Source organism: Poecilia formosa, unplaced genomic scaffold (genome assembly GCF_000485575.1).
Source record: "Poecilia formosa unplaced genomic scaffold, Poecilia_formosa-5.1.2 Scaffold218, whole genome shotgun sequence".
NCBI lineage: Eukaryota > Metazoa > Chordata > Actinopteri > Cyprinodontiformes > Poeciliidae > Poecilia > Poecilia formosa.
Window position 1 is genome coordinate 446,115 of NW_006800157.1, and position 26,415 is coordinate 472,529.

Sequence of the window (26,415 nt, forward strand, 5' to 3'; positions counted from 1 at the left end):
AACAGAGAGGTGCAGACTGAGATTTTTCCAAATTTCATGCTTCTTCATCTGCTTAATTTTTTTGTAAAATTATATTTTGAATAATTCTTTGGTATTTTTTTTCATTTATTTAAGATAAAGCCAGGTAGACAAGTTAACATAATACTAGTAATTTAAGTTGCAGAACTTTATACACAAACCTATTTTTGTTTAAACTGATGCAGTTTGAAAGAGTTTTAAATAAATGTTACATTTTTGTTTACACTGTTTTTCCTCTTAATAAAATGAGTTAAACAGAACATCTAGATGGCTTGAATAGAAAAATCGGTTTTTAATTTTAAAATAATTTAACCAAATTGAAAAACACTGAAAGATTTGCATCTCTAGTGGAAAGAGGAAAACTTTTAACTGAAGAGGACTTGATTTAGCGCCCAAAAAATAACTAAATTATTTAAAAATTAGCCTTTAAAACTGAATACAGAAAATAAAACTAAACTCAAATGTCATTCATTCCCAATGATAGGCGGGAACAGAAAGGATTTTTAAAGAATTGATCACGTCGCACCTTAAGATTCATGGAAAACTTTCCAGTTTGTATGAAACGCCTCTCCATCCGTCCCCACCTCCCTCCTTCTCTCTGCAGAGGAACAGGTGTGCAACGGGACAAGAGACAAAAACACTCCTGCATTTTTAACCAGCAGCCATTAAATATTAAAAGCTGCTGGCGCGCACACGCGGCGACACACAATCGCTGACGAGACAAGTTATACAGGTCGATGGGCTAACGCGTGTCTGCATGTCTGTGTGAGCGCGCGCGAGTGTGTTATGGCTTTAAGCGTCATTACCTTACTTCCTTGGCATGTGGGCAAACACACACACGCACGCACACACACACACATGGGAAACGAGGATAATTCATACAAGCGTTCACGGTGCTCTCACATGTTAGCATTTAAGAGGTAAAACTATAACAGACGGCATGTTTTCTCTCCGTCCGTCTCCTCCCTGCCTTCCTCTCGGCTCTTTGAAGTTCTCCATAACAAACTATAACAACAGGAAGTTTTCAATGCGCCACATTGAGAAGGAATGTCACATATGGTACGAGCGAGGCAGCGAGGAACTGAGGGAATTAGGGAGGATTAAAGGCGAGATAAAGGGATTGTGTTGACAGGATAAAGTCAAATGTTTTCCTCTTGCCAGGATGAAAATATGAATTTTTAAGAAAAACGGTCATTTTGGACAACATAATTCACCTCCGGTTGAAACAATTAACCGTGATTAATCGAAATAATCGTCAACTCATTTGTTGCTTGGTTTTTATTTAATTTCTAAAATTGATGAATTAAGTGATGCGTGGAGGACTGTAAGAATAGCGTTGATGGATTCAGCTCCTATGCACCACAAATCTGGAATAAACTTCCACAAAACTGCAAAACAGCCGAAACACTGAGTTCCTTTAAATCCAGGCTAAAATCCACCTGCTTAGAGTTTCTTTTAAACCAAAATACATGAAACAGTAACCAACACTTTGATGATTAATGACAAAATAGATTTTAGTTTCCTATTTTACGGGGTTGAAACAATTAATTCTGATTAATCAATCAACTAAGTTAGTAATCAATTAACCACAAACTGAAATATTCAGACTGGGGGAAAAAAAGCACATTCAGAGAAGTAATTAAGCCAAAACTACACAAACTTATAAAAAAATGTTCACACCATGAGTCATGTGATCGATAATCGGATGTTACTACTGGTGGAAATGATGAAGAAGACAACAGGAAGTTGTAGGAGGATGATCACTTTCAATAACTTATTATGTGAACAAACATTCACGTGTGATTTTAATTTAGCTTTTTATTTAATGGAAACAGAAATTGTGAAATACTAGGCTTTTGTTTTTTAGATTAGCGGAATATCAACTTTGTTTTAGGCACATTTGTAACGTGAACACAGCTGCTGTCACGGAGCGAAGCTAACACGAACATGAACAGCGTCTCCAGCTGCGTTTCTATAAAACATAAAACTGCACAAATATAAATTACAAAAGCACATTTGCTCAGTAAAAACATTTTTACGCTTGTATTACGTGGTCTTTCTGCAATGAAAACACTTGTTTCGCATCACACGAGTCACATGATCAACAACCAGATGCTACTACTGGCAGAAACAACAAAAGACAACAGGAAGTTGTAGGAGGAAACGAATGCGTGTGTGATTTTAACTGAATTTTCTTTATTTAATGGAAACACAGTAATTGCAAAATATCTTCTTTTTGTTTTGGATTAGTGGAATATCAACACATTTTTCTGCACATTTGTAATGGAAACGCAGCTCTGGCTGACATCAACCGGACCGACTGCTGGGACCCAAAGTTTAAAAATAAATCCCAAAGAGGGGAAACGTCTCAAAGAAACGGAGAGAACGGATGACGGTAACGAGAGGTGAACGGAGAGAGAGACCGAACCATCAGATCAACAGATTCTTCGTTTCCCACCATCTTTCCTTAACTGGAGTTAATTTTCTCCTCCTCCGCCTCACCCAGTCCATCCCTCACTCCCAACTCCTTTTATCTGTCCTCTCCTTCTTCCTCCTCCTCTATCAATCTCTTTCTCCTGCCTCTATCCCTCCATCCCTCTCTGCAGTTAAGTCAGTGTAATGTAAATGATGTGCCATCGATCGCCTCTGACAGTGCAAGGACGCTCACCTCTCCTCCTCCTCCTCTTCATCGTCTTGTCATCTCTCTCTCCTTTCACACCCCTCCTTCACTCCCTCTCTCTTCCGCTGCTCTTTCCTCCACCTCTCATCTTTTATCTCTCTCTCTCTTTCGCTGTCTTCCCATGCCTGTCATCTTTCATCTGTTCCTCTCCCTTCATTTTCCTCCCTCTTTCGGCGGCCATCATTTATATCCCTCTATTCCTCCATTGTTCTTTGGGAGCATCTGCTCTCTCTTCCTGCCTCGGCCATCTTTTATCTCGGCCTCTCTTCATTTTCCTCCTGTCTTTCGCTCTGCTGTCTCTGCAGTCCATCTTTAACCTGCTAGCCTCGCTTAAAGGAGCACCGACCAGCAACGCACCTGCACTGTCACGTTTTCCCACAGTAACATTAAAATTACCAGGAAGATTCAAACTTTTCCGGCTCCAAACTTTGGAGATAAAAAACAAAACGGATGAACTAAAGAAGACAGTTTTAATTTGCTCTTTGATGTGTAATTTATTGCTGTTATTTATATTTTTAGTAATCTTTTTCTACATTCCAGGACAAGGAAACCTAAAATATAAGTTTTATTTATTTTGAAACGTCGGACTGATACAAAGACAAACAGCAATAAATCTATTAATCAATTAATCGCATGATATATTAAAACAAGCTGAATAATAATAATTGATAAAAGTTTTCATTTATTGTTTTGGTCTCAATTAATCCCTTTCTAAGGACAATTTTGTTTCCAGAGACTTTATAATTCATTTTATTTGTTTTTTTGTTTATATATTTTGGATATTTAAAGTGTCTTCTAGTTTCAATGTTAAATCTTCGATACGATTTATCGTTTATTGATCTTTGAGAATGTGTTTTTTCGCACCGTTTATCGCGACAACAGTTTGGTTTCTGCCAGTTCTGCCAACATACAACCCAGGACTAAACTAATTTTTCTTTTATATTGGACAATTTATTTAATTTTACATAAATGCTGCTGTCGGAGACAAAGTTTGCTAATATTTAATACTATTTAACCATCCTCATCACTTTTAACAAAGACAAGTTCACACAGGAAGAAATTAAACTAAAATTTAAAAATAATTGTAACAAGTTAAGACATGCAACTATGCATGCAGTGTACTAGAAAACACTAAAACTTACAACCAAATTAGCATGAATAGTGATTTATTAGACGATGCTACAGACGTAAAAAGGTTGAGTGTAAAAATAAGTTCATACTTTTCTACATTTGCTCTTGTTTTAATCTTATTTTGTTTGCATATAACTGTTATTTTTACACTTTGTTCAATAAAGTCAACACTAAACGAAGCTAAAACGTGACTAAATTAAATAAAAATACATTTGATTTGCTGATTAGTCCAGTTTGTGTTATTTATTGAACTTTCAGAAACGAGAAATAGAAAATAATAAGAAGAACAAGTCTAAACCGCTCATACTTTTTGGCTTTTCCTGCTTTCTGCGCACCCGTTACCGTGGCAACCGACTTCAAAACAGCCCCACTAGCCAGAAGAGTTCATCACGTTCAGGTTTCTCAGGAGCAAAAACACTTTTAAAACACGCCGACATTCTCCTGTTTGGCTCCTCCTTGGTTTTGTTTTGCGATCTGCTGCTGAGTATTTGTCGGGTTTCGTGTTGTTCGGCGGCCGAAGCGTCGGCCGCGCGTCGCACAGCCAATAATAACGTCTATATGCTTATTTGAACGTCTGCAGAACTGCGGGGTTAAACGGCAGTGATAAATCGTCCGTCATATTCCTGTGAGCCAAGAAATGAATCTTAATATTCGGCGGCAGTTTGTCGCTACTCCAGGGAGCCGTAGATGTGATTGTGAATAATGTGAAGAAAATAAAATCAAAGCTTTTTCTTTTTCCAGAAAAGCCGTCTTTTCAACGCTTTCTGCTGGGAATTAAAACCCTCGAGCGCAGCGTTTACAGCATGGTTTTTGTTTTGTCTGAATGCAGATCGAGTCGTCGCTTCCTGCTGCTTGTCAGACTGTAAAACACAGAATTGATGAATCCTTTTTACGGCCGCAGACATAAATTTCGACCTCCCGTATGAATATTCTCCACACCAGACACCGAAGGACTCTGGGGGTCAGATGGTTCTTCACATTTAAATACAAAATGACAACAATGTTAAGTGCTTGAACAGAAGCCAGATTAACTTCTTACTTATTTTTGAAAATATTTCAACAGTTCTTCATCTCTGAAAGCTAAATAAATACATATAAACTTGAAATATATCACTTAAAATAAGTCAAATCAGAATGAGAATAGTGATTTAATTGTTATTTAAGTGTTATTATAGAAGAAAATAAAGTATTTACTCACTATTGCGAGCGTAAAGTAACACTAAGAATGCAACAATATGAAAATGTGGGTCAATATAATGGCTGATAATCAATATTTATGGATACTATAGATAAATAATGTAACAAATACTTCACTTCCAGAAACACAAACATTAACAACGTTGAGTTAAATATCGGTTGTTAATATGGACCCAGTTTTACTTATTGGACCGATACCGATATGTTAAGAAAAGAGGGTAAAAATCTCTTTCCAGTTATTATCCAGTTTTCTTACAGCTACATTTTACCAGTTTAAAAAGTAAAAGATAAATAAATAACTAAAATTTATGCACTTTATTCCAAATTATGAGCCACTTTCTGATTTACTGCAGTTTGTGGTTCTTCTTTTTGATTGCGGACGCAATAAGAAATGGTCGTTTAACGAGTTTTATTTCTGTTGTGCAAAATCTTCATATTGCATCTAGAAAAGGATTTTAAGAGCAACTGACTTGTATCTGTTCATTTTTCATATTAATATTAATCACCTAATTCTACAAAATTGTTTTTTCTTTTGTCACAGAAGATTCATTTTGTTGTAAAATCTGAAAACAGAAAAAAACAATATTGGCTTAATTTTGTTAGCTTTCGTAATAATAACACATCATTTTATGGTTTAGCATTGTTCTGAATGGAAAAGGTTTCCTATTGTCTGTTGTTTTAACTATTTTATAGCGATTCTTGAAAATACTCCATAGATTCTCTGAGGTCAAAGGTCAGTTGAATTTGCTGGTAAGTCCTGCTGGAAAATAAAATCAGCATCTGCATAAAGATCATCAGCAGGAGGAAGGATGAAAGGCTTTGAAACCTTCTGATAGACGGCTACATTGACTGAAGACGTTTTTCCTTCCACTCAACTTTCCTGTAGTGCTTCCAGCCCTCTCAGCTTCTTCAGCCTGTTACCTTTGACCTTTCCTGCGTCTCCCCCATAATTTAGGCCATAACAAATCATAACTAACTCTTAATAAAACTACATTTTCATTGGTTCTATTTAACAATTTAATCATCTAAGAAACTGAATTTCTGTTTTTTCCCCCATAATATTTAACAAAAATAAACATATGCATCAATTGAGTGTAGGGCTGAAACGATTAATCAGATTAATCGTGATTAATCTGACTAATCATCAACTAATTTAGTAATTGATTAATCGTTAACAAAATTATACAGCTTCAGAAGTGATTAAGTTAAAATTGTAGAAAATATATAAAAATCTTGAATTAAAAATCTGCAAAATGTGCCAATTTAAAAAAAAATGTGAATAATCGACTATATACTAGAATAGTCATCAGAAAAGTAGATTAATCATCAGAATAGTCCATTGATCGTCTAAATTGTTGATTAAGCTCGTGATTTGTTGATTAATCAATAACTAAAATAATCATTAATTGCATGTAATGAATCTATAAGATAAGGTTAACTTTTTATTCATTACTCAACACTTCTTCTTCTACAGTGTAATTTGCAGTCTGTCTTGTCCTCCTTTCATTCTTTCCTTCGTCACGTTGCTTCCTGCTTTTATTCTCCTTATTTAAATAGAGGACACAGACAATCCAATAAACACCCACCGTCCCAACAGCTGGAGTGTGTGTGTGTGTGTCTGTGTGTGTGTGTGAGAGAGAGAGAGAATCAGAAAAGCATCGAGTCAGCAGAAAACTAGGATGACACTGAGCGCTGGACAGGAATGTGACCAGGGGAAAAAAAAGAAGAAGAAGAAGAAGAAATAAAGAAGGAGATGGGACAGGAAAGACAGATGGGACAGAGAGAGGAGAGGAAGAAGAGATGAAGAAAACTCTGGGGACAGAATGACACATGCAGTATTACTCACCGTCCCCATACATCTCACTCACACACACACACACACACGCACACACACACACACACACACACACACACACACTCTGTGGAGCACAAACAGCAACACAAGGACACCAAAAGACAAACAGTCTCAATTTCTCTCTCCGTCCCTCCAACAGCAGCAGCGTTTAACAGCTTCAGAGACGTTTCCGAGTCCAGAGATAAAAAACGTTCGTCCTGCTTCTGCGTCACGCGAGGCGAAGATGGAGGTCCGGCCCAGCTGGAGCCTGATTGGTCACAGTTGGACCTCCCGTCCCGGTCGGATGGGAAGGTGATGCAGCATGGTGTCGCGGCTCCTGGCTCTCGTTATGTCAGGAATGATCACGGTTTCTGATTTCGGACGTAATGTTTCCATCTCAGACGCCGTTTTTACTCATTTTTACCCAATTTCTGCTTTTAACCAGCTCATCTGCGACACAAGCTAAAGTTTCACATGCTGGTCTCTGAAGAACCTTCATTCAGTTTGGATTTATTGAGGAATTCATTCAAAATATTATTCAATCTTTATCATCATTCAGCTCTTGAATCTGCCTGGAAATTGTGAACATTCAGAGTTAAATTTTCTTGATATTTTGGAGTTTCAAAAGTCGAAAAGGTTTGACTCTTTAAACTTTAAACTCAGACATTTCCGGTGTTTTTTTAAAAGGATCTCTGAGATTAATCTCAAAATTTCTGTTTGTTTTTTCTAGCAAATTTTTGACTTTACAAACTCAGAAATATCCAAAATTTTTCTTAAATTTCTGAGATTAATCTCAAAATTTCATGGGTGAATGTTCTAGCAAACTTTCAAATTTTTCAATTTGAAAGTTTGCTAGTTTCAAATGTTTAATATTTTTATAGAAAATTTCTGAAATTAATCTCAAAATGTCAAGTTTTTTTTGGCAGATGTTCAACTTTTCAAATTTGTACTTTTTCTTTCAAAACTTCTAAAATCAACCTAGAAATCTTAGTTTTTTCGAGCAAATGTTCCCCTTTTTTCCAGATTTTTGGGAGAAATTTACGCCTCCTTTTTTTTTTTTTCACCTACACTGACCAAAATACGCCGCCATAGTTTCTTGCTATTGAAAGTAATGAACAAAAACGTGGATCTATGTAAACATGAAAACTTTTAAAAGAATTTAAAATGCGCTTTTGTTTGTAATGATAGAAGTTTTGGTGTCTTCAACTCTCTAAAAGTTAAAGATAAGCTTAGCTTATAAGATACAATGAGCATTGACGAAGAAATCTACATACGTTTCTTCAGAAAAACCCGACCACATGGGGGCAGTAGCGAGCCCAGTTGGTCGTTTGGCAACAGAACAAGAAAAATCAACCATCTTTCCTCTTGATTTTGAAGCATGAAACGTTTAAAATGAAGAAGAAAAGCCCCGGTGTGACGCGTAAAGCGGGTTTTAAAATTCGCCCACGCTCACACACAGACACACTCCAACTACAAACACATGAGAAAACAGTCGCAGAGTCAGAAGGTAAGCCTAGATCCTACAATAAGTCCAGTTTTATGACTAGTACATAACACCAACAGCTGAATCAATATTAGTTTACACTGGTCAGGGTGGACACACACACACACACACACACACACACACACACACGGAGCTCAGTTCTTCTATAAACACACACAGTGAATCTTCCAGAATATAGTATTATTGCAGACACACACACACACACACACACACAGATTAGTGCTTATTCTATTACGCCCTCGCGGTGGGTCGGCGCGGTCACACACACGGAGAAAAACAGAGAGCCATTACAGAGCTGATAACCGTCCTGTAATAAATAACACACATGGAGCTGGTTATTATAACAATGATAAGCACTGAAAGAGTTGTAAAGTTTTTACAATGATGAACTAACACATCAACTTTATTAACAACTGACTGTCGTCGTTCTCAGGCTGCAGCTTCGCTTTAGCACACCCAGTTAAACCATTTTAATTCCCCTTTTTTACACTTTATAACAACTAATCTGGAGTCTGAAACATTAAACTCCTTTATGGTGACAAAGTGACTTTAGCTCACAGCAACTCTGACCAGATTTTTTAAAAAAGAGAAGTCGTATTTTCCGCTGATAATCACACGAAACAGATGGTTTATCTGTGACAAACTGAAACATTTGGCATCATTTACAGAAAATCAACCATCAGGAACGTATGAGGGAAATCTTTCCCTTATCCTGTCAGCTGAAAGTCAGGCCAAGAACAATTATTCTGTTTTTTTCCCCATACTTACCTGAAATATATATGGTTTTAGAAGCATCTGTCTTCACAAAGATATAACATCTTGACGTTTTTCATTTGTTTTCTGGCTCTGGTGGCCTTTATTCGCCGTAATCAAACAGGAAATGGGGAGGTTAAAGGTCATCAAACAAATTCAGAGTTAATTAACGCAACCTGGATCTTTTATGCTTTTAATCATCAATAAAATGCCGTAATTTCCATTCTGACTTTGTTTAGAGATATGTTGTAATCCACTTATTTATGGTTTCTATTGTTTAATTTTGGATGTTTAAAATGTCTTCCAGTTCCAGTAAAAATTAAAGTTTATTGGTCTCACACCATTTTCACACAATTTATGTGAAAATGGTGTCAAAACAATGTTATCATTGATCCCCAAAACTTCTGGGACAATTTATTATTTTATTACCCAACAAAATTTGTAATTGTGATGAATAAAAATCCAATGTAGCAACAACTTAGACCAATAAACACTTTTCAGACACACAAGGGGATTTTTAAAGTTATACTAAGCAACTAAACTGGTCATGAAGTAGCATTTTATTAATAAAACACAAATTATTCACGGAAAAGTTTGAAGGTCTAGATTCCTTTAAAACACAGCATACAGGTAAGCCTGTTGCAATATCATTATAATGTTTGAAAATATCAAAACAAACGATATTATCGTTTATCGCAATCATTTCTGGGACAATTTATCGTCTACTGCACACATCGTCTGGTCATTTTTAGATGTAGAAGAGGTTTTTTGTGACTAAATAGGTTTTGAAGTGACATTTTTAAAAAGAAATACAAATAATTCACAGAAGAACACTGAGAATTGAAATATTGTAATATAATTGGATAAATGAGCAGCAACTTGAAGCATTTTCTGATGGATGTCCAGGTGCTTGAAAACACATTCAGGTAAACCTGTCGCCATTATCAATGAATCAATTAGTCTCATAATAGATTTATCAATCTCAGTAGTTACCATTTAAATTATTTATTGTTTTTCTTTTTCTATGTATTTCCACCAAAATCTGGATGACAAAAGTTTTCAGTTTGGTGTTTTGGTGGCAACTGTCTCTTTTCTTTGAAAGACAGTTTTGTTTACAAAAGCTTCACGATTAAATTTATTTGTTGTTTCTGTTGTTTTGTTTATTTATTTTTTATATTTTAAATGCCTTCCAGTTTAAGTGTTAAATGTTTATTATAAGTTAAAGTTTATTAATCTTTGAGAATATGTTATGATAAATTTTGATGGACAATGAACCGTCACAGAAGTTATCGCGATAAACGATAATATTGCTACTTTCAGACCATTTTAAGGTAATATAATGCCATAATAATGAAAGAACACATTCTTGCATTATTATTATAATTATAAAGTCTTTATAAACAAAATTATCCTTCAGAAAAAGGTTTATTTGAGACCCAAAAACAGACTGCAGAAATTGAGCTAATTTTAATTTATTACACGATTAATTTATTTATTGTTTATTGTAACAGCTCTATTCTCGTGTCATTTATTCTCTTACCATTATATTACTTGAAAATTATCTCAAAACATCAATATTATCATTAATCACAATACTTCTGGGACAATTTATCGCTGCTTATTGGTGCTACGTTGCTTTTTTATTATGTTTTTAATTTTTTTGTCTTTCCCATTACAAACCAGCGTGTCTCCAACACCACCACCAGAGTTCATCTGTATAAATATAATCTGACATGAAGCTCTTTATTAAAAGGTTATCAAGTGTCACTGGTAGCTCTGTGTGTTTTCCAAATGAGCCGACTGTTCCTGACAGTAACAAGCACCGCAATATTTCCTCCAGCTACGGTGGCCCAGAGATGACACAAACAATAACACTTTCCCAGCAGAGAAGAGTAATCTGGTTAATTAGAGCAAGGTTTGAGGAGAAATGTCCAGTGAGGAGGCAATATATCACCCTGCTAACTACCGGAACAATAAAACTGCTTTATCATTTGCTTTTTTTGGCCTTCCTCCATCCCTCCTAGGTTAAATATTCAGCTTTGTTTTGTTGCTGGTTATGTGCAGCTGGAGGGCGAATCCAGCTTTTAAAAACGGAAAGAAAAGCCTCAAAAACAGCAGCTGGTGAAGCAATTACCAACCTGCTCACATTGATTAGCTTTCTCCAGAGACAGAAACCTGAACGCGTTTTTCAGACGCTTAGCGTTGAGCGGAGGAATACGGCGTTCTGCGGCGCTCACGGTGTGATTTTCCCCAGATCCGATCAGACCGTGGGACTCCGTCGGAGGAAGTCTGCAGCTGTAACTGTGTCCTAATTTACGGGCTGTCAATAGCATCTGATTACACACAAACTGCAGCACTTTATAAGGCAGTTAACTCTGTTATCAGTTCGTCAATGGAAACCAGAGAGCGCTGCTTCATTATTACAGTTACGCAGGAGTCAGGCTAATGTTTCAGAGCGAAACATTACGGCCAGCTGTAGCCACAAATTAAACATAAACCAATAAAACGTCATTTATCTGGTAGCTTTGCTTAAAGGAAACAGATTTTTCTCTAATCAGCATTTAAAGTGGAATGCTGTTAGTCCTAAAAGTAAAGAGGAATATTCATTACTGCATAAAATAGAGACATTTTCAAAGTGTATATTTAAAACAGAGTCCTAATATTAGCTGGATAAAGTCGAAATAATGCAAAAGTAAAGTTTCAATATTTTGAGAAAAAGTTGTAAAAAAAAGTTCTAATATGAGAATAAAGTCGTAACATTTTGAGACTTAAGTTGTATGAAAATAAAGTTGAATAAAATTGTAATATTCGTAATAATTTTTGCACAGTGTACAGTTTAACAATACGAAGAATAAAATTAAACACAAATATAAAAAACGGCCTGTTCTTAATATCTATTACTTGCTACAAAGCAGATTTATGATTAAATCACAAACAAAAGCCGAGAAAAATCCATGAATTTGTTGGTTTTTTTGGTAGTTTTGTGATGTTTTTCTACTACTATGAGAATAAGATGCACAAAAATATGTGCAGGAAGCCTTCATCAAATGAATAAACACATAAATATCCAATAAAGACGTGTTTGTCTTTTATTTATTACCAATCTGGATTCTGAAATGCCTGGTGCTTCTGAGCTAACCAGAGAAGGAATCTGTAAATATCAGAGTCCTCTGCAGGCTCTCGTTGCAGCGGGTGCATCAGCTCAGTAATGCAACGCTTGGTTTTTTTGCAGCCACCCAGGAACATTATGCTCCAAAACACAATCTATTTAATGCAAAATGACACCGTTTGAGCCGTCAGGGGATGCAAGCAGGTCTCCCAACCAGCAGACGTGTCATTCTGCATTAAAGGGCTGAAGGTGAGCCGGAGCACTTTGGCGAGAGGAAATGAACATGCTCCAATAGCGAGCCGGCCGCAGTTGGAAATATCCCAGTATAATCATTTTATCAGACAGTGTAATTATATCTGAGACAGAAACGGGTATTTAACAGAGCTGGAGTCGAGTACCAACCCAGATGCTGCTGGATTTTAACAACAAATCAAAGCTTTGGTGGAGTCTGTGGAGATATCTGGCAGTTTTTACAAAAGCTTTGAAATTTAGGAGAAAAATCACAGAGAGCTGAAGAGAAATCAGTTACACAACATGTGTTAAAGTATATCTGGTGTTCAAAATGAGTAACTAAACCCAAGATCAACTATTTTTCCAGATAAACGGTCTACATTGTTTCTTAATGGTTACTATGATTATAATTATGTAACTTTTTTGTCACAATAAGCAATAAATAAATGAACTGAATGATAAATTAAAACAAACTCAATTTCCATGTGTTTGATTTATCATTTTTCTCTTTTCTCTCCGTCTTACTACCAAACACCGGATGATAAAACTCCTCAGTCTGATCTCAACTCTTTATTTGAAGGACAATTTTGTTCACAGAGACCTAAGTATCTATTTTATTTCTTGTCTTCTTTAATTTTAATATTTAAAATATCTTCCAGGTCAAGTGTTAAATATTCATTACAATTTAAATTTTCTTCATCTTTGAGAATACATTCTTGCATTATTATTATTATTAATATTATTATTATTACTTGATAGTGGTTTCAAATCATAAATGTAAACATTTATCACAATAACTTCTGGGACAATTCATCATCCAGTGAAATTTATCATGACAGGCCAAAATATGATCAATTCTGCATTATTTAGCTTGAAACCGTCTCAGTGCTGCCCTCTTTGGGTTGAAAGGTGGCTACTGCAGTTATATTTTCCTGTTGGTCACAACACCCTCATCCTGCCCAGCACCAAATTACTCCTGTTAGCAAAAACATCGTTCTTCGGCTCAGCCAACTTTAACCTCTTAATCATATTTTCAATAATTTCACTGAACTCCGATACAGAACCGCAAGGCATTCTGGGGGAAATTAAGCTTTAGCCGCTCAACCTCTCACAGCTAGATAAGCTAGTTTGGTGGAATCTACTCACTCTTTGGTTACCTAGCAACTCACTTATTCTGTGGTTACCTAGCAACAACCTGCTTAGTAACTGCTGCAGCTGCAATTTACTAAAAATAAAAATAACAACGTGGAGCGAAAACTGGATAAAACAGGTAAGGCCATGTCACTAGTTTGGCAGGATTTAAAATATTTAAAACAAACAAAAAAAAAACCCTTAATATTAAATAATTATTGTTCAGCCAGTAAGTGATGAACACACAGAGACAGATTTTACTTTGTATCAGGTCTGAAAGTACAAACCCAAACCTCCTCCTAACCAGATTTATAACAGTTTTGGATTTTTTAATTAAAGTTTACTTTTCTAAATCAGTTAAATTCAAACTAATGAGTGTGTTTGCTAGCTTCTTTTAGTTGTAGTGGTTTTAATTTTTTCATATTATTATGTGCGGAATTCAAAAAGGTTAAAGTATTGTGATTATGTTTACATCGATCGGGCAACTAAGACTCAACAGATGATAAAAGTTTTTAAAAATTGTGTTCAATTAATGCTGAACAACCAACAGACTTTTTGCTGCCGCCATTTTGCAGACAGAGTTCGGAGCGACGCAACTCGGCGACAGCCGACGTAAACTGCTTTCACATCAGTTTGAAAAGGCTAATATTATATCTATGTTAGTTTTATAAAAAGCATGATGTAGTTCCAGTTGGTTAAAGTTTTTTCCCCATTAATCAACAAAACAGTTTTCTCAGTTCCAGTTGGTTGTAGCTAAGTACAGAAAGGTGATCCTGACACAGACGGATGTTTCCGTCGGTCCTCGTGTCTGATTGAGTCTGTAATTGTATCTCCAGATGAATAAATCCTCCTCCTGCCTCTGTGAGTCAGCAGGAGAAACCTCAGAGTAAAACCCAGACCTGCTGTGACACACCGGCTCTCTGATTCCTTTTCCTGTAAAAGAGCGTGACTCTCTCTGTCTGCTTGGATTTCACAGACAGCACACAACTTTGCTTTTTCTAAACTGCTTTTCTCCTTTTTTTTTAAAATAAACTGGGTTGTTATTGCCCTCATTACGCTGTCCTGGTCTAGTTAATCTGTTTTCCGGGAGTCCAGTGCGCTCGCTGAACAACGCTGACTCAGCCCTAACCACCACTTTAATGGAGTCAGCATTAGTTGTCTATTAATTACAGCTGACTGATGATTTTCCCGTTCTTTTTCTTTTTGTGTTACGACACCGAGTAAACGGCTGAGCAAATTAAACATTAAGCAGTGTTTGTCCTGTAAATATTGTTCATGCTTTAAAGCGTCTCATCACAGTAAAAGCTTAAAGGAACAAAATGAAACAGAAAACGGTTTGGGATTTGAAATGATAATGAAACAGTCATGGCTGAAGCGCTCACGTGTTAAGAATGAGATCACGGTTATGACTTAATCCCAGCGTAACAAAAGGTTTTCTGCAAATTATTTAAAAGCCCCAGAACTGCATGAGTCAGATTTCCAGGAAATAAAACTTGACTGGAACTGATACTGGGACGACTGGACCGAGTTTTAACCGTCAAAAACATAATTATGAAACAAAATGAACATAAACAATAGACTCGATGCAGAGCAGAACATTTTTATGATTATTGTAGTAGTTTCTTTTTATACAAAAACCTTAAAAACAAGATTAAATACTTAATTATGAGGAATTGCTGTTACTATTGCTGTAATGAGTTGGTAATTAAACTAGAAGCATTTTACACAATAATAAGCTGCAGCTTCCTGCTCAAAAGAGTTTACTTGATTACAAATATTTTATTAGGACCATTGTAGATTAAATAAAAAAAGAAAGGAGCAAATTTCTACCAGAAACTTTTCTAGAAAAAAATACAAGAAAATTATTACATTAATCTAAAACATTTTCTACAAAAATATGAAAATGTTTTGACTTTAAAAAGTCAAAAACCTTTCATTTTGTAAGTCTAAACAGTTTTGAAAATTGAAAATATTCAATTTTTGAAATTTCCAGGGTTTATTAATTTCCAGGGATTAATTTCATATTTCCAGACTATTTTTAGAGCAAATTTTCAACTTTACAAACTCAGACATTTCCAAATCCAGTTTTTTTCTCGGCAGTCTGAGCTGCCCGATTCTGATCTTTTTGATCCCCCAAAAACAAACAAAAAATAATAATTTATGCTGCTTCCATGTATGTCAAAAACATTACCAAAGCAATTCTGTCGCATTTTATTCGACTTTACGTAATTAACGTGAGACATGCAACATAAAATCTATACCTGAAGAAGCCAAACACGATAAATAAAGACGCAAACAATGACTGAAGCAACCATTGATGACACATAGCTTTGTTTTTTCTTAGCTTCCTTCGTCTTGTTATGATTCTGTGACAATACTGTCTGACTCACAACTTTAAAATTGATCTGTAAGCACCTCGGTCCATCATTCTGTAAACAACGCGCAGCTGTGTGACGTCAACGTGAGTTGCTTTAGGGTCGTAAACCGTTCACACAGAAGTCTGACTGCAATCACATTTAATTAGCAGGACGAGGTCGCTAAAATAAATAAGAAAATACCAGCAACAAATCGGAATCAGGCGTCAAGAACTGGTGTGTAAATTAATCCCATCTCCAGCTCGTCTAGTTGCATCTCAAAATGCCGGTGGAATCAGAGTAAGATAATTTGATATTTAGTTTGTTGTCTAAAGGAAGTAGAAAGGTAAAAAAAAAAAAGTATCTTAATCTACTTTAACGGTGTTTTCACACCTGATAGTCCAGTAGATTCAGTTCAATTGGGAACAAAAATTGGAACATTAGCATAATTTTCAGCTGCTGTGGTTCACTTTCACTCTGCATTGATTCAAAAGGTTCAAACTAACTGGAAATCCCTTTCCCCTCCTCGCCTGCGGGGGCGCTGCACCAAGAATAAAAGGAGGAAACGACACAAAAAAGTCAGAAGACGACACTGAGCGCAACTTCCTGCTTCACAAAATGTAAACAAGAATGGAGTAGCATCAAATTTTAGCGATTTACCCCGAATGCCCTGTGCTGCAGTCCACTTCCTGCTTTTGGAGCAGTCTCTGGTCCACTTGGATTCACATGTACATTCAAACTGTGCCAGAGTTCACTTCAACCCAGTAGAAACGGAGGTTTGTAGGCGGACCAGAATTCACTCTTAGTTTTTTAGCACATTCACTCAAATGAAACAGATTTTCTAGACAAAACTAGATTTGGATTAAAGCGAACTAAACATGGCTGGTGTGAACGCAGCCTGGATGATTTGAACTTTCTGTTAAACTTGATATGTTAAGAAAATAACAGTGTTAGCAAGGTTACATCTAAAACGGGTTAGGGACTTTTGAATTACAAATATGAACTGGGGTTAATTTTAGCATATTGTTGTGCATCATGATGAATCTCAAACATATTAATCTCAAACATATTAATCAAGATTTTTAGGGCATTTAATTCTCACTGGAACTTTCCAACATCCATTTCCTCATAAATGTTTGTTTGTTGCCTTTAGTGCAAAGTTCAGTAAAGCTGAGAAAACAATTTGATCTGTTGTTTTCTACTTTTTACCAGATGTCTGCATGAGACCTAAAACACGGTAAACTTGGTTTATTGAGCAGAGCTGATTTAAGACGCTACAGAAAAACTGCCCAGAGCTCATCTGTTCAGATCAAGAAGAAAACAAAACACACATGAAAGACTTTGCCTTTTGTCTCAGTATAATTGATTTCAAGCTTTAACTTTAGCTCTTATTTCACTGAATATGACATTTTTATGACAAAACACAAGCTGTATCGTTTAAATCCCGACCCTCCTGGATGATTTAGCCTTTTTACAGCTAAAGCTTTGGCTCACTTTGAAAGGGAATTCCCAAAACAAATCTAATGAAGTTGACACAGGTGTAGCCGGGCACAAAAGTTGCCAACTTGAACCAAAGCAACCTAATATTGCTCAGTAAACCATATTTACAGCAAGATAACCCACAAACTCAACAAGCTCATTAAATGAAGATTATTTGAGCTTTTGAGAGAGTTTGAAGGAGTAAATGTGAGCGGGATGTTCAACGCAGCGACATTTACATTCAAACATTTTGGTTTTGCCTCATTTGCTGCTGTGCGGATCAGGACTTTCCATTAAAAAAAGAAAAACATTTTTTTTAAAACGATTAGTTTGGGGTAGACAGTGAGCTAGCCTGGTTAAAAATGTCGCTGGTGTCATGAAGCAGAGGAATGTCGGGTCTTTTTTAGGTCACTCTAAACAAAGCGCACGAGAACAAACCGCCAAACACTTATACACAGGAGGCTGGCAACTAATCTACAAGCACTGCATTAGGAAAACACACACAGGTGCCCATGTTGCTGCTGACGCACACCATGAAGAAAGCATTCACACGAACGCTGGAGCCTGTGGTATTTGTTGGCCTCAAGTGGGTCAGTCACACACACACACAGGACAAATAATCATGCAGCTTTCATCCTCAGAGGCAGGAAATGCTGCTTTTAAGCTCTGTGTGTTTGAGTTAAAAAGACCCTCAGACACACACACACACACACAGCTGAAACTCATAATGAAAAGTCGTCTCACAAACTCGTAAAGCTGCGTTCAGGATGTTGATTTATTTTAAAACACGTTTATTCTCTCTTTACGCTCCAATATGTGAACAGAAGGCTCTAAAAACTACAAACATGGTTGGGATTTGGACGAAATCCTGAAGGAATCCAAACAACAACAGAGCAACGATTTGATAATCCAAACACAGGAGAAATGGATAAAAGTTTAAAAACATAACAAAAATGAAAAACGGGGGGAAAAAAGTTGGGAATTTATTTTGTGTTTTCAACAGAACTTAAAGTATCTGGTCCATTTATTTCATACAACTCCACTGTGGGGAACAAAACTGGACCGTTTGATAAATTGTGTCCATTATCCTAAACCAATCCAGAATGCAACCAGAAACAGTAAAATAAAACCAACACAGAATTAGCTTTAGAGTTTATTCACATCGTTTATGGCTTAAAAACAATGACTGTGACGAAATGTGTGACCAGAACAAAGTTAACAGGAGAGAGAGGAATAGATTTCCAATTTTGAAAAGAAAAAGCTGAAAATTTTAGGGCAAATTCACACCAGTCGTGTTTAAAACGCTTTACTGGAACTACATTTTTATTCCATAGAAAGTTTGATTTGTTTATGGAAGTTCAAATGTTCAGCCAAACTCCAAAAAGCGACTGATCAGCCAAAGAATCAAGGTTTCTATTGGGTTGGAGTGAATTCATATAAATGCATATGTGAATGCCAAGTGGACCAGAGACTGCTCCAAAAGCAGGAAGTGGACTACAGCGCAGGGAATCCTGGGTAAATTCAACCAAAACAAAGAGTGTAGCGCTAGCAGGAGAAACATCTCCTGGTCTGCAGCCAAGAGAAATCCTACAACCGATAAAATCTGATGTTTGTTTAGATTTTGTGACGAAGGTTCAGTGTCTTCTTCAGAGGTTTCTAGGTCGTTGCCTTCAGTAGCTCTTGTTGCAGCGCCCCCACAGGCGAGGAGGGTAACAGGGTTATCAAAGAGTTTGGTTCGAGTGACGCAGTGCGAACCGCAGCAGCTGAAAATGTAACAAATGTTTTAACTTTGGTCCCCAATCAAACCAACTCTACTGGACAATCTGGAATGAAAGTGATCACACTGTATCTGAAAGAAGAGTTCAGGAGGAAAAGTAGACACACATGCAACAGCAGCAACCTTTCATAGTTCAGCCACTCCAGGATTTTATGATCGTTTTTGTGATTTTTTCCACACAAATTTGCTGATGTTTCTCACTTCAAAAGTCTGCAGCAGAAAAATTATGAGGATAAAAACAACAAGCAAACGGATTTTTATCCCGGTCGTCATGTCGATCACAAACTATAACTTGACATCAAGAAAGGCTGAGGCAGCAGTTAGAAACACTGCCACCTGCAGGTGGAAGTTAGAATCACATGAACTCAGTATTTTTGAGCAATTTTCCACAAAATTTGCAATAAACTCACATAAAAAATGCAGGCGCCTGTTGGTTCACGTACATTTCTGCAATCACAGAATCGAGGAAAACGAGGGACTGACAGACGCTGACAGCAAAAATCTGTGCTACATTTACTCCACATCTCCAGTCAGATTAGCTGATTTTATTGCCATAAAACAGCACTTAAAATTTCTATTTTAATGTTCTGTCTGCAAGCAACAATAAAAACACTCCAATAATGTAATTTAAAGTAAATATGAATGTTACTGCTTTCCTAATTTGGCCGTTTTGCGTACATTAGAGCAAAAGAAACACCAGAAAAAGTTCCCATAGCTTAGACGCAGCTAAAAAGAAGAAATTAGTTAAAAAGATTGGATGAAAAAGAAACAGAGGAACAAATAAATAAAATCAAGGAAGCAGAAAAATGAAAGAAGACATCAGAAGAAGATGCACTACAGCAGGAACTGCCCTGTCTTTAAAAGGAGACGACAAGATTTTATCATAAATCTGTCTCCAGGTTCTCTTGCTTTCTTTCTCTAAGGTCAAAGGTCACCAGTGTTGAGGTAAAAAAAATCCCGTCTCGTGGAAACATCAAACACAAACTCATCTGTGTTCAATATAACACTCAGACTCTGTCATCTCAACGAGAAAGCCGCCCCACCCTGTTGACTTCATGAAGCGCTCTGACTCACATCTATATATAAAATATCTATATATTGGATTTATTTTCCTCTGGTGAGCCAGATAATGTCAGCCGTGTTTTTGTTGGATGGTATTTAGGTACAAAAATAAAATAAAGAAGTAAAATCCAAAGTAAGTGAACATATCTGGGTTTAAATAAAAGCGGAGGACTTTATCTGGACTCGCTGAACAGTTTCAGGCTCCAGCTAAAGAAAACACTCCCAGAAGATGGATAGATTCATTTTAGGCTCGTGAGCCACACGCTGAGAACCACAACAAGCTACTTCAGGCTAAAGCAAAACAACTGATTATCTATAATAAACCACCTAATTCTTCGGAGGTCGTTTGGTTTTTTGCAGGTAGATGAAAACACTCTTGGTTTGTGCTAAGAGAAAAACAAAAACTACCAAACGAACATTAACATTTTGTTTTTAAAAGATAAAAAATGACACATTTAGACTGCTTTTAATCTTCTAATTGACCTGGATGTGTTTTTTTCAGCCTGTCACGATAACAGATGTTACTGGACGATACATTGTCCCAGAAGTTATCGCGATAAATGATAATATTGTTGCTTTGAGACAATTTTCAGGTAATATAATGGTAATAATACAAGAACATTTTCTTAAGATGAATAAACTTTAAATTCATTAAACATTTAACACTGAAAATAAATAAACAAAACAACAAATAAAACAAAGTATGAAGACTCTGTAAACAAAACTGTCCATCAAAAAAAGGTTTAGTTGAGACCAAAACACTTTTATCATCCAGTTTTTGGTAGAAATCTTAAATCGTTTGTTTTAATTTATCATGCGATGAATTAATTTATTGATTAATGTGACACATCTAGGTTAAATTGTTAATTTAACTGAATATGTATACTGATGATACAGTGATGTACAACTTAGCTTCCTGGTTAGCGTTGCTTTTGTTATTTCTGGTCAAAAATAGACAGTTAGATGAAACAGAAACTGAATTTGATCAAGTTTGGCACCAAATATGCAACCAAAAGAAAGAAAAAGCTCAACTAAAAGTGGAGTTTCACCTAATTGAGTATCTATCTTCCTGCCTGTCTGTCCATCAGCGTATGTGTAGCAGCATTGTTGTAGTTAACACAACCTCAGACAGGCTGATAATAGAGCAGCTGGAGCATGAAATCTCTCAGAAAGGAGGATGAGAGAGAAAGAGAAAAAGACGAGCCAGGCCAGGCAGAGACACAGATAAGAAACAGGAGGATGAAACCAACATCTGAGTACAGAGAGAGAAACCAAAACGCACAAGAACAGAGGAGCGGGGGGTCGCCGTTTGGGCCCAAAGAGTGCGACTCAGGGTCAGAGCGAGAGGGCAAGCAGGATGGGGGCGGGCGGCGAGAAAGAAACAGACACCAAATTCATTGTTTTCATTGTCTAATTCGAAGAGGGAGATGGTTCTGGACGGACGGGGGAGGAAGAGGAGTAAAAGCCATTCGCATGTTCCCACTTCGGAGTTCTGGTTTTAAAACGTGAGACTGGTTCGTCTTCAGAGCAGCTGGATTCCCACAGCTCCAAATGCTCTTTATTTACATTCCTATAATTCAGCTGCTGGGTTTTTTCTTTTTATTGAAACTGTCCACGAATCATCTGATGACCTCCGAGGGTCAGAAGCATTTAGATGCTACAATAAAGTGATAAGACGAAGGATGAGACCAACATCTGGTGACGAAAACTCAACTTTTAACCCGACTTTGCTTACGTGACTTTTTAGAGAAGACCCTCCTGGGACTTAGTTTACTTTATTTAAAGAGGCAAATGTTTTTAGTTGCTATGGGAGATTTTTTATTTCCTCTCTGCCAGAAACCTTTTTCCTCAACAATTAGTCTGACATTTCCCATCACAGCTTTTATTAAATAAAAAAACGAAACAATACACTTTGAAGGTTTCTGACTTGGAAAGGAAAACAATGTTTTTAAGATTACAGACCTTACAAAGATTACAAAGATTAGACCTTCCAACTCAAAGGCAACAAATTCTAGTTTTTGGCATAAAATTAAGAGCCAATCCTCTAAAATATTTGCTCCATAAACATAAAACAGCTCAAACTTAATGCCAATATGAGGACAAAAATCATACTTTTAGTTTATTTAGTACAATTTCTCTTTTTTTTTGTGCTTCCAAAGCCTGAACAATTAATTGTGATTACTCGTGATTAATCACGATTAACTGATTTTTCAAAGAATCGTCAACTAACCGAATAATCAATCGTTTGCTGGAGTATGCAGACTTAACAACAACACATTTAGTCGTTATTAAACCAAAATTGGGAAAAAAAAGTATACTTTTAGCACTTAAAATATATAAAAACAATTTGTCTGCAAATATGTTCTACAAAGAACTCATGAAGTAGCAGTTTTAGCTGCACCTGGTTCAAATTTTGTAAAAAAAATAAAATAAATTTTTTTTAAAAAGCACCTTTTGCTATTCAATGATTAATCGGTTAATCCAAAGATTAATTAGTAGAATAATCTATTGTATTGACACCATGTCAATACAGTAGAAGCATTTTTGTTGCTACTACTTTGCTACAAATTATCAAACATACACTAAAGGACTGCAGGGAATTCTGGGTAAATTCAACCAAAACAAACACGCTAGTTTAGCGTTAGCGGCAGAACTGGACAAAAGAGAAATCCTACAACCATTAAAATCTGACGCTACTCCATTTTTGTTCACATTTTGTGAAGAAGGAAGTTGCGCTCAGGTTCTTCTTCAGAGGTTTTTGTGTTGTTTCCTTCAAACAAAGGAGCAGCGCCCCCACAGGCCAAGAGGGGAACAGGTTTCTCAATAAGTTTGGTTTGTTTGACACAGAGCAGTTGAAAAATGTAACAAATGTTGCAATTTTGGTCCTACATCGAACCGGGTCTACCAGTGTGAAAACAACTTCAGCAACTCTCTGGATTATTCTAAATGAACAGAACATTTGATGATTAAGTATCTTGATTTATTAATATCCAGTTGATATTCAGAATAAAACTAATTTGTACTGTAAAATTAGTTTTTTATGGTCTAGAAAGTCACATAAAAAAAAAACTGAAGTCCATCTTTTGCAAAACTCCTCTGCAAGTCGCCGGGATTTTGACTTAGACTGAGACATGAGAAAGACAGGATATGATAATTCAGTGTTATTGTGATCCATCATGAATCACTGTTGGATTTAATGGAAGGATCTTTTCTGTCTGAATGAGCGGTGTTCATGGGAGTCAGACCCTTACAGACAGGATGTTGCAGCAGTAACTTGTTGCAGAAGAGCTAAAACGTGTCTCTTCTGGTCACATCATGAATGAAGCAAGCAACAGTATGTCATAAAATGTCATTTTCTGTGTGTTTCCGCTTTTCTCCTGCAGCGTTACATAAACTTTTCAGACTGGTGAAGCAACCTGAAAACGGTGAGAAAAGCTTCACGCATAGATCTTTGAGCTTTTTGTTAGTTTCATTGGACTTTATTGCTAAATGGAGTTTAACTCTGCTTCCTGATGACCACAGCACGGCCCCCGTCTAAATGTCCCAGGCAGAGGCTAAATTTATCCACAGTCGGGGGGGAAAAAAGGCTAAAAGCCCCTGATATAGTCTGCATAAACACACACTGCCTTTATTTCTGCTCCAAGTGCACTGACTCTTTAAGAATGGCGCTGTATATATATCCAACAAAATGTTTCACGAACATGTTTACAACTGTTTTTTTTAATGACTTCCTGTTGCACATTCTCACACTCCCACTCAGGCTCGGCTCGGCTCGGCTGGGAGGTCGCTGCCTTGCCCACTGGCACGGCCGTGAACCTTACACAACAAGAGGAAGTCTTTCATTTCTACCCTCATTAAGAGAATTAGCTTTGGATTCCACTAAACACCACGGATATAGCTAATAAACTTATTTTTTTCCCACTAAATGCCAACATTTAGAGCAGAAATTAAACTTCCTTCACGTCTCCACAGAAAATCCGTGTTGTAAATGACAAAGCTCTGAAACTAAAAATATAACCAATATCAAGCCCAAAACATTCTTATCACTTAAAGTCTGTAAATGATTGCCAACTATCCCAAAGTTGGATGAATGGAAGAGGCAGAAAATGTAGGTCTGATATGCAAACCAGTGAACTTTTACCACCATAACAACCTGGAAAAAACACAATCTGTTAATGGAATATCACTGGGAAAGCACTGTATTCATCCAGCTAATGGTTTGCATAATAACCTCTGCAAACAAGCACACAGCACTGCATTTATACACAGTGGCGTTGATGAAAAAGAGACCAGATGCAGAAGGTAAAAATCATTCAAACTCATTTATTGAAGTTTTATTGATGGATGAACATTAGTTTAAAGCAGGAAAGTTTAATTTTGTCCATAATTTCTGCATTCTTGTCATCTCAGTGGGAAATTTTCTTTCTAAAATGTTTTTTAGAAACAACAAACTGCAGTTCTTCAAACGGCCACAAGGAGCAAAACTTAACTCACTGCCTCTTTAATGGCAAGGCGTTTTAACATTTAATAGCCATGAGGGACTCTTTAAAAAAGTTACCAGTCAATTATTTCTAATTAAAATGAACAGATATCCAAATGGACATCAATCATATCCGCAGTGAATATTTCAGTTTTCACCAACATTATTTGTCATTATTTCGCTACAACTATCCACAAACACATTCCACCTGCTCAGAATGAACATCATCATACATATTAAAGTAGAAACTGAATCTTTACAACAAGAAACTTTCACTCAGATAGTTTGGATTTAAATTGGAATTAGCGATCAGTTTGTTTTTGATTAAATTAAAACCAGCTTGCCATATCTACTTGCTGCAAATGCAGAGTCTTATGCTAGCGACCCAAACAAGCAACTGCATGAGATTTGTTTGGCTTTTTTCCACAATGACTAAAACAATCACAACTTAACTGGCATGAAGAACAAGTTCCTCCTTGTGGAGCGGTCTCCGGTCCACTTGGCGTTCACATTCAAACCGCACCAGAGTCCACTTCAACCGAACTGATAACTACGTTTTCAGGCGGACCAGAGTTCACTTTCTTGTTGCTCAATTACAATTTCAATCCTCTCCAAATGAACTGAACTTTCTATAGAGATGCACCGATCCAATATTAATATCGGTACCGATATTGAAAAATATTCTAGATTGAGCATCGATGACGTCTATCTGCGCAGATCTTTTCAGTCTAGTTCTATTCGTTGAGCTCTTAGTGGCGTCACGTTTTATTATTTATTTTACATTTTATTTAAAAGTCCTAATTTCACTTTCTGAACCATCTGAAGGAAGATTTGTTGCAGTTTGAACAAGGCAGGCAACCTATTATTTTTATCAGTTTGAGTTTCTGTATTATTTATTTTGCATTGGTTGTTACTGGGTTGAATGGTTTTAAATGTTTGGCCAAGCTTGTGAAGCCATTGGTGTATCTTAGTGTGCTGTAGTGGGCAGAGTTATCAAATAAACATGTAACTCAGGGTGTTTAAGAAAGAAAGAAACGTTTTAAGGTAATTTAGCTCTATTTTTCTGTTCCAGGTTGGCAAACCTCAGATATCGGAAGTGAAAAAAGTGGATTCTTACGTTTTAAACAAACAAACTGTAGTTTGATTGAAGCGGATTAATCAGAACTGGTGTGAATGCAAGAAGAAAAAAAAAAAGAAAAGCTGCTCCTGCTCCAGCATTTCAGACCATCTGGCTAAAGATTAATTTGTCTGGAGCGTTTCGGATCCTTTGAGAAAGTTTCAAATGAAACGAGACGATCCACAATGAGCAGAACCAAGCTGCACAAACACCAGACACAAAGAACCAAAGGTTACAAACACAAAGTAACAACCACAAAAAAATAAAAAATTAAAGAGAAAGTCAAGCAGAACACACACGGCTCCCTGCCTCACACACAGATAGGAGTTGTTGCTTACATAGACGCTCTTACCATCCTGTAAACTGCAATAAAGCCAAACACACACACAGACGCACCGTAAATCTCACCGTAATACGCCCTCCGAGTGTACGAGTGTGTGTGTGTGGATGTGTGTTTTATAGGTGTTGTAAATTTGGCTGCCGGCGTTGTTTTTATCAGCATATTCGCAAGCTGTTTAGCCAACGGTGCAGATGTCACTGTTACAGCCACACACACAC

The 26,415-nt window shown here is 36.6% G+C and overlaps 1 protein-coding gene and 1 long non-coding RNA gene across 2 annotated transcripts in view; one reads left to right on the forward strand and one right to left on the reverse strand.

The window, feature by feature from the left end:
• The window catches only part of dachb (dachshund b), a 93,566-nt gene that overhangs the window by 46,087 nt on the left and 21,064 nt on the right, over window positions 1–26,415 (reverse strand). The gene's annotated exons all lie outside the window — the stretch shown is intronic.
• LOC107838190 (uncharacterized) lies at window positions 13,690–14,640 on the forward strand. The gene is made up of 2 exons (XR_001664236.1): window positions 13,690–13,727; window positions 14,425–14,640. It is a non-coding gene; the product is annotated as an uncharacterized LOC107838190 (long non-coding RNA).